This window comes from Bos indicus, chromosome 3 (assembly GCF_029378745.1).
Source record: "Bos indicus isolate NIAB-ARS_2022 breed Sahiwal x Tharparkar chromosome 3, NIAB-ARS_B.indTharparkar_mat_pri_1.0, whole genome shotgun sequence".
Classification (NCBI taxonomy): domain Eukaryota; kingdom Metazoa; phylum Chordata; class Mammalia; order Artiodactyla; family Bovidae; genus Bos; species Bos indicus.
In genome coordinates, this window is record NC_091762.1 from 119666326 (window position 1) to 119675337 (window position 9012).

Sequence of the window (9012 nt, forward strand, 5' to 3'; positions counted from 1 at the left end):
GCCTCTGACACCCGTGGGCGGGCAGCCCCACACAGACACGGTCAGTCTGCAGGGAGACCCAGGGCTTGTGGCGGAGCAGGTGAGGAGGGAGTCTGCACCTCCAGTGCCTGGACGAGGAGCTGGGGTCTTGTGCAAACCAGCTGCCGCAAGGCAGGATTCATCCTGAACCAAGGTTCTCTCGGGCTTCGAGCCGTGACCCTAAACTGGCCCTGGTCACATTGAGGCTCAGCAGGGAGTTCCAGCCAGGGGCAAATGGTGCAGAGGACACGGGGCCCAGGGTGAAAGGCCTCCCGCGATGGGCCATCTGCCACTCCAGCTCTCATATCCCCTCCCAGGGCATGAAGGTGCTCGCGGAAGACGGCTCAGGGGTGGGTCAGTGCCCAGGTTTTCAGTCATCTATCACCAGAGAGGGGTCTGTTTGGGTCAGGGGTTTCTAAGGAGCAAAGACACAGCACTTTGTTCCAAACCAGATGAACCGGCTGACTACTTCATTTGGTCAATAGATAAGCTGAACCTCCCACCTCACCTGATTATTTCCAAAGCACTGACCCCAGATACAAGGACGGTGGCCTCTGAGCCACTGGTCGGGGGGGTGGGGGTACTGCCTTGGCAAAACCCAGGTTGCCTGCCTGCCCAGCGCCCGGCCTCTACATGAACCGTGGAGTCCCCAGCATTCAAAGGCACTTCCCCACAGCTCTCACCTGCAGCTCCCCACCCCAGCCTGGGGATCTGGAGAGACCCCAGCACCCCCACGTGGAGACCACGAGGTCATGGGGAGTGGGAAGGCCTTCAGAGGTCACCAGGACCATCCCCTCCTGGAGCGACAGGGCCCCCAAGACCACAGAGAGCTAATGGGGAGAGGAGGGACGCGCTCCCTGCCCAGCCCCTGCTCTCCACTCCCCGAGGTTCTCCAGGAACACTTCCCAGGGGCCCGTGTTCCCCCAGGGGCCACTTCAAGAGGAGCTTCCCGGTGCAGTCCCGAAGGCCAGCGTGGGCAGCCACACCTGGGCTTCCTGCTTCATCTCTTGGCAGCATGGGGCCCGTTGGTCAGAGGGGCCGTGGGCTCTGCCCTGACCCGAAGACCAGCCCTGGAGCACAAGAGCACCTGGACCCTGCGGGGCTGTGCAGGGCGGCAGGACCCAGCTCTGCCCTCCACGGCAGCCTGTCCAGAGGGTCTGGGAAGTGCCTGGGTCCCCACGTCCAGCTCGGTCACCACACCGCCCACCTGCCCACCCAAGGAGGCGGTCCCCACGTCCAGCTCGGTCACCACACCGCCAGCCTGCCCACCCAGGGAGGCGGTCCCCACGTCCAGCTCGGTCACCACACCGCCAGCCTGCCCACCCAGGGAGGCGTGGGTCCAGGTGCGTGGGTCTGAGGCGAGCTCAGGGCACCTTACTTCCCGGATGGTCCAGTTTACCAGCTGGGAAAAGTGAGGCTGGACCACTCGGGACGGGAATGCTGTCGGGGGTAGGGGCTTGAGGGGCGGGCGCGGCCAATGGATGCCGGGGAAACCCTGCACGCCTCGGGGAGGGGGCCAGCGGACACAGGCAGGCCTCCCCAGGGCGTGGAGCCTGGCGCCGTGAGCTGGGCGGCACGGCTGGTCCCGAGCAGCCGCCTGCCGTCTGTGAGTCAGGTGGGAACATAAGCATCTCACGACGGCACCTGGATGGGCGTGGAGTCGGCCGACCACGGAAGCAGCACCCTCTGCGCCCAGGGCCAGGGGCAGCGGGCACCGCAGGCCGCGCATCACTCCCTTGCCCCCACATGGAGATTCCGGCAGCTGGTGCTGGCCCGGGGGTCCACCTGCTGACTCTGCAGGGCAGCTCCCAGGGCTGCAGGTGAGTGGGGAGGCCACACTGTGGCTCAGGGCCTCGCTCTTCCCCGAAGAAGCTGCAGCCAAGCAGATGCCACCAAGTGGAGCGGGCAGGGGGGGGCGGGAGGCCGCGGTGCGCGGGGTGGGGGCTCTGGGGGTGAGCTCAGCCTCGGCATGGGAGACCGAAGCCCCTCAGGGTGAGCTCAGACCACCTGGACCCCACGGATCACAGCACAGATGGTGATGTGAGAGACCCAGAGAAGGTGAGAGACAGGGGAGGCCCTCCAGGAGGGGCGGCGGGCAAGGGGAGACGCCCCCTGAGCCCTGCAGGGAGGACAAGGGGAGGAGGGGGCCGGGGTGGGCTCAGCGGGCCCCCTCTCTGCTCTAAGCAGCACCCGCCTGCCCTTCAGGGCCCCACTGAGAACAGACACAGGAGAGATAAAAGGGAAGCCCTCTGAGGGGTGAGTGGCCTGAGATGGGCTCTCCGGGGGCGGGGTGGACAAGCGATGAGTGCTTCCCCTGATGGGCGTCCGGGGTCCCAGTCCCCAGCCCTCACCCGCCCCACCTCGAGCAGCTTCACATCAGCTCTGTGAGGGGCGGTGGCCTCCGGGGGGCTGTCTGGGTCGCCCAAGGACCCACACGGAGGAGGGTGGGCACCAGGAGCAAGACACGGTGCTTGTTCCGCCTGCCATGAGGGTGCAAAGCGTGTGAATCAGAGCCTTGGGTGCAGGTCCAGACCCACTTCCTGAGCTGTATCTCCAACTGGGGGCCCCAGTGGCTCCAAGAGCAGACTGGGGCCAGGGCCGCCTCCGCCCCTCAGAGCCCCCCGCTTCGTGCAGGGCAGCGTCAGGCTGGGTGGTCGGGCTGCTGGACGGTGTGAGGGGTGGAGTCGCTGCAGGGGCTGCTGCTGCTGGGGGCCCTTCAGGGGCTCCACCCCGGGTACCAGATGGCACTGCCACGGTGGAGTCTCAGGGAGGAGCTGACACCTGTCAAGGGCTCATCACAGGGCAGAGCTCCGGGGGGTGGAGGGGATGCCAGGCAGGGCTAAGGAGCCAACCCTTTCCTGTGTCTCCACTGGGAAGGCCATGGGGACAGATCACTTACAGATATCCAAACTTTTTAAAGGGAGCCCTTTAGTGAAACTTTTTTTTTCCATCACAAAAGTCGTATCTATTCATTACAAAGTAGATACAACACAGAAACTTCTAAAAAGAAATAATCATAGACCTTATTCCATCTCCTAATGCTGATTTCTGTTTCATTTTATTATATTTCTAGGTAGTAGTAATACGTGTGCAAAGAACTGACTCGTTGGAAAAGACCCTGATGCTGGGAGAGATTGAAGGTGGGAGGAGAAGGGGATGACAGAGGATGAGATGGTTGGATGGCATCACCGCCCCGATGGACATGAGTTTGAGCAAGCTCCGGGAGTTGGTGACGGACAGGGAAGCCTGGCATGCTGCAGTCCATGGGGTCGCAGAGAGCCAGACATGACTGAGCAACTGAACAACAATAAATGCTCTCTGACATTGATCTTAACAATAATTTGCTGGATCTGTCTCCTCAGGCAAGGAAAACAAAAGCAAAAGTAAGAAATGGGACTATATCCTTTTCACACCAGAGGAAACATCAACCAAACCACACCTATAGAACGGGAATATTTGCAGATGACATGCCTGATGAGGGTTAATATCCAAAACATGCAAAGAACTCCTACAACTCAACATCAAAATAAGTAAACAACCTGATTAAAAAGTGGGCAGAGGATCTGAACAGACATTTTTCCAAAAACGACACACACACGGCCAACAGGCACGTGAAAAGGAGCTCAGCGTCACTCGTCGCTTCCTAGAAGCTGGGCCAGGGCGTCCGAGCAGCTTCCTGGGAGGACTCACTGTGGGAAGGTCTCGGAGCTGTTCCTCCAGCTTTGCTGAGCGAGTCCCACTCTTCGGCCCCAGTCGGCTGGCCTGTCTTGCACACGCCTGGGCCCTGGCAGAGCAGAGTCAGCAGGAGGGGACCCCCGACACCAGCAGGGCCGCGTCCCTCGCTCCTTGGGGATGGCCCCCCTCCCACACGGGGCTGAACTCAGACCTCCCACCCCGGTCCGAGTCAAAGCCGAGGTCCCAGCCCCCAGAGCGGGGCTGGTCTGTGGAGACCTCAAGCCCAGGGTCCAGGCCGAGGCCGGGCACCCCCTCCAGCTCCGATTCCTTTCTTGGGGACCTTCGTGCCCCTGCTTGGTGCTGGGTGTGGGGCTCCTGGTGGCCTCTGAGTCCCAGGATACGTAGGGTAGGGGTGGGGGCAGGCAGAGGGTAGGGAGACCCTGCTTCGTCCTCCAAGGGCCCTGCACAGCAGGGGGCGCTCAAGCCCAAGAAAGTGCAGGGTCGTCAGAGTAACAGGTCAGACAGATCTGGCTGGCTGGCCACAGCCCGGAGTGAACTTGTCCCGGGGGTTTGCCCGGCTGACCTGGGCCTGAAGGGCCCTGGGCCTTGCATTCAGCTTGGGGCAGGCCGCAAGAGAACCCTGGGGGCAGGGGAGGGATGGCCCCCAGATACCCAAGACAGGAACTCCAGCCTGGGCTGTGGCCACCTTGCCTTTGCAGGGAAGGCCAGTCCCTCCTCTAGGGTTACCCTGATCACCCTTGACCACGAGGAGCCTGTGGGCCACGCCAGGCCTAAACCGGGAGGGGGCCTTTTGTGGGGTGGCCGTGAACGAAGCAGTCAAGGGCCATGATGAAACAACTTTCAGACGTGAAGCAAACGTAAGGTTCACATAGCCAAGGGTGACCCGCCGGGCTCTTGTCCCAGCTGCCCACCCGCCCAAGGGCTGAGGACTTGCACGGTCACTCCCAGGCGCCTCTGCCTCCACGGGTCTCCCCTCCGGGCCCCAGCCCCGCAGCCACGCTGGGTCACGCAGACGGGGGCTTGCAGCTCTGTTCTCCCACCTCTGCGATGCCCTCACAGGCTCTGGGCTCTGCAGGCCCTGCGAGAGGAAGCCGAGCCCCACGGGGGCTTAGAGACCCGCCCGAGGCCACGCATCCAGTGGAGGCACAGCCCGGACTCAGCCCCAGACTGTCCTGCAGGTGAGAACCCTGTGTTTGCGGGCTCTTCAGAAAGCAGAAAGCGGCTGGGGAAGCAGGGCCTGTGCTCACCTCAGAGGAGAGCGGACACGGGGGGCGGCCCGGGGGACCCTCCTCTGTGAAGCCATGCCAACACCCCCTGTGCTGACCCCCGGGGCTGTGTGTGGCGGAGAGGAGGGCCTGCGACACTTTGCAAAACGTGAGCTGTTGGAACCGAAGTGTGGGTCACCCCCTAAAGCGCCGAGTCGTATGTGATCCCCACCGGCCTCTCTGGGCGGGGTCCCTGAAGGGGCAGGCGATCCATCATTGCTCCAGCACGTCTGTCCACACCCCCGAAACGGTCACCAAATCCTCCCCCCAGAACTCCACCCTGGACGCCAAGCCTGAAGTCACAGTGCTTCTGGACTCCCTGACCGGCCAGGGGACTCTGTAGCCTGCAAGCCCCCTAAGCGCTTCCCGGCTTCATCTGTTTTTCCTAGGATGCCTTTGCAGCTGTGAGCCTCGCTGTGGTCCCCGCCAGGCACGGGGCATCGAGATGGAAGAGAGAGGAGGATGCGGGAGAGACGGCGGGGCTGCAGGACCCCAGGCAGGGCGGGGAGCCTCGGGCGCAGACCCCCAAGCCCACACCTGGCCCTCAGCCTGCAGGTTAGGGTAAATTGTGCACCCTGCACCCTGGGGCCCTGGCACGCACCCCATAAGACTGGGCCTGAGGGCTCAGTTCTGGGAGGGCAGGTTGGGGTGCAGGGCTGGTGGGGTCCCAGCCCCAGGGTCACGCAAGCCGACCCCCGCCCTGTCACCTCAGTAGCTGTAGCCCTGCCCTTCCCAAGGGTCCCTTGAAGATGGCACGACCCCTGGCCTCAGCTCCCGCCTGCCTCCAGCAGCGCTGAAAAGGGCCCCTCTGGTGGGCACTGGGCAGGCAGCAGCGGGCGCCGGATCCTGGCTGGGCAGGGGCGCAGCCTCCACCCCAGGGGCTCAGCTCTCCCTGGTGACACAACCTCGGTGACCCAAGGCCTCCTTCCCGTTCTGCGCCCCCGCAGGCAGGGGGACACTCATGGCCCCCCAGAGTCCCGAGCTGAGAGTACAGAACGAACCGTCGGCTCTCTCTCCGCAGCCAGCTGCCTGCTCTCACTGACCTGCCCTGTAGGAGGGCCCATCGCAGCCACTCCGGTGGTGCTGGGCCAGCCCTGCTCTGCGATTCCGGCCGCAGCTGTGACAGACACACACGGGGGCCTCCCCGACCCACCGCCCCTTCCAACACACGAGGAGAGAAGGCAGCGGCCCCTCCGAGCGGAGGGGTGGGAACCTGTCGCTTCTGCCCCATCCGTTCATCTCCAGCCGTGCACATCCAGGCGAGAAGCCCACCCGAGCGCGCGGTCCCCTGCTGCAGGCCTCCCACCCAGTCCTCCACACTGTGGCCGCAAACCGGTTTTGACAGAGCCACCTGCTGACCAGAGCCCTCGGGGGCCCCCACCACCAGGGCTGGGGACCCCCACCACTAGGGTTGCCACCACCCCCCACCAACAAGGCATTATGTGCTCCAGGTCGCCCTCCAGCCTAGCCCTGGGCCTCCAGCAATTCAGGTCGTTACTAGCCAGAGGCGCCCTTCATCCTCCGGACCTTTGACCGTACCCTTCCTAGCCAACCTGTCTTCCAAAAGGCCTCCCCAGTCCCTCCCCCAGGCTCCCCAGGGCACCACTGACATGTGCTCCCACCAGGACGTCCCCTCAATTCCTGAGTCCCCACCCCCACCGCCCACCCCCAGCATCCCAGGCCCATCCCAGATTCACGGGCCCACGGCTGCCCTGCCCACCTGGAGTCAGGAAGGCGTGCTGGCCCCACAGAACCCTGGAACTGCTGGGTTCTGCTCACCTGTCAGAGAAGGAAGGGGGGCCCGTGGGGAGGGGCTGGGCAGGCCCAGAGCTCTGGCAGACCTGGCTGTTCTGGGCGGAAGGGCTGCTGACAAGAGGCAACCGGCCGTCAGTGACAGGCGGTCAGGCGCTGGCACCTGCCAGCATATCTGCCCTCCAGCACACGTCAAGGAAGGGCCTGCGGGTCTTGGGGACGCTGGCCAGGCCCCTCCCCACCCCCCAGGGGGCTGCAGGACTCTGCCCCTCAGATGGGCAGCCAGGCTGGGGGCTCCTGAGTCCTGCTGTCTCACCCAACCAGGCTGGCCCTCATTCCCAGGCCAGGGTGGAGGTCTGCAAACATAGAGGGTGGTCTGCACATGGCACCCAGGAACACAGGATCTGACTCATGCCCCTCAGGACTTGCTGGCTCTGCAGTCTTGGCCTCCTGGTCCTGTTTCTACATCCAGGAAACACGGGCGACGTTGATGGGGAGCCCTCAGCACAGAGCTTCCCAGGAAGTAAGGGCCCCCTCCCATCGTGTGCTGCTGTTCAGCCTCTCATGGACTGCAGCACACCAGGCTTCCCTGTCGATCACCAACTCCCAGAGCTTGCTCAAACTCATGTCCATTGAGTCGGTGATGCCATCCAACCATCTCATCCTCTGTCGTCCCCTTCTCCTCCTGCCCTCAATCTTTCCCGCTACACGGTCTTTCCGAATGAGTCGGCTCTTCGCATCAGGTGCCAAAGTATCGGAGCTTCAGCTTCAGCGTCAGTCCTTCCAGTGAACATTCAGGACTGATCTCCTTTAGGATGGACCTGTTGGATCTCCTTGCAGTCCTGTCCGTGTTGGCTGTTCTCTCTCTCCCTGCCCCTACCCGTGACTTCCACTCTCTCTGCTGATGCCAAGTTGCAGGCCCTTGCTTTGCTTCCACTGCTGCCCAACAAGCTCCCCTCCCCATCGCCCTGACCAGGCCAGGGCCAGGTTCTGGGACAGGTGGTGAGGACCAGCCTGAGGGTCTGACCTGCAGAATTCTGGGCGTTGCCCCAGCCTCAGCCAGGCCCCTGGCCAGGGGACACAGGAGGAGTGTCCTGGATACCCCCGCATATCTGCTGTCCCCTCGGTCATTCCACCCGGAGCCCAGAGCCCCGCGGAAGCACCTCAGAGCTAGCGGGGAACCTCCAGCTGGACGCCTGGTGAGCAGAGGCCAGAGGCCTCCCCAAGCTGCTTCTCTCTCAGTGGCAGGCCGCCGTGGGGACCATCCACCTCCTCCTTCTCTGTGCCCTGCCTGGGAGAGGATTCCAACAAATGGGGAGCGGGGGGCGGTGTCTTGTCTCCATCCCTGTTTCCCGTCTGGGAAGAGAGAATTTCCTTAACTACCCTCCTTCTGGTCCTTTCTCATAGAAGAACTTTTTAAAGATTATTTCGGGCACCCGTGCGAACATGGCGCTACGCGCGGTGCGGAGCGTGCGGGCCGCTGTCGGCAGCCTGCACGCCATCTCGGCACCCAGCGCGCCCTGCTCGCTGCGGCCCTGGGAACTGCGGGCGGGTGCCCCGGGCGCTGCGCACCGGCCCTGCTCTGCTGTCGGTGCGGAAATTCACAGAAAAACACGAATGGGTAACAACAGAAAATGGTGTTGGAACAGTGAGAACCAGCAATTTTGCACAGGAAGCTTTGGGAGATGTTGTTTAGTCTGCCTGAAGTTGGGACAAAGTTGAATCAACAAGAGTTTGGTGCTTTGGAAAGTGTGAAAGCTGCTAGTGAACTCCATTCTCCTCTATCAGGAGAAGTAACGGAAATTAATAAAGCTCTAGCAGAAAATCCAGGACTTGTCAACAAGTCTTGTTAGGAAGATGGTTGGCTGATCAAGATGACATTCAGTAACCCTTCAGAACTAGGTGAACTAAGGAGTGAAGCAGCATATGAGAAATACATAAAATCTACTGAGGAGTGAAAATGGAGCCCTTAAATAAACTGCTTTGAAACAACTTAATCTAGCATAGTTGTCTTCAATTAGTGGTGGATAGATATTTAAAGTGGAGAAGGCAATGGCACCCTACTCCAGTACTCTTGCCTGGAAAGTCCCATGGACCGAGGAGCCTGGGGCTGCGGTCTATAGGGTTGCACAGAGTTGGATCCGACTGAAGCGGCATAGCAGCAGCAGCAGCAGATATTTCAAGAACAACTTTTAGTAAAAGAAACTACTTGTAACAATGTTTCCTGAAGAAAATACCCCTTAACTTTCTAATGACTTCAGATAAACACTGTGCATCTTTT

At 61.9% G+C, this 9012-nt stretch overlaps 1 long non-coding RNA gene and 1 pseudogene across 1 annotated transcript; both read left to right on the forward strand.

Annotated features, from left to right (window-relative positions):
* The first annotated feature begins 1980 nt into the window (after positions 1 to 1980).
* On the forward strand, positions 1981 to 4072 carry LOC139182314 (uncharacterized). The gene is made up of 3 exons (XR_011565980.1): positions 1981 to 2076; positions 2206 to 2274; positions 3092 to 4072. It is a non-coding gene; the product is annotated as an uncharacterized lncRNA (long non-coding RNA).
* Positions 4073 to 4079: 7 nt separating this feature from the next.
* On the forward strand, positions 4080 to 8728 carry LOC139182313 (glycine cleavage system H protein, mitochondrial pseudogene; annotated as a pseudogene).
* Positions 8729 to 9012: the final 284 nt, after the last annotated feature.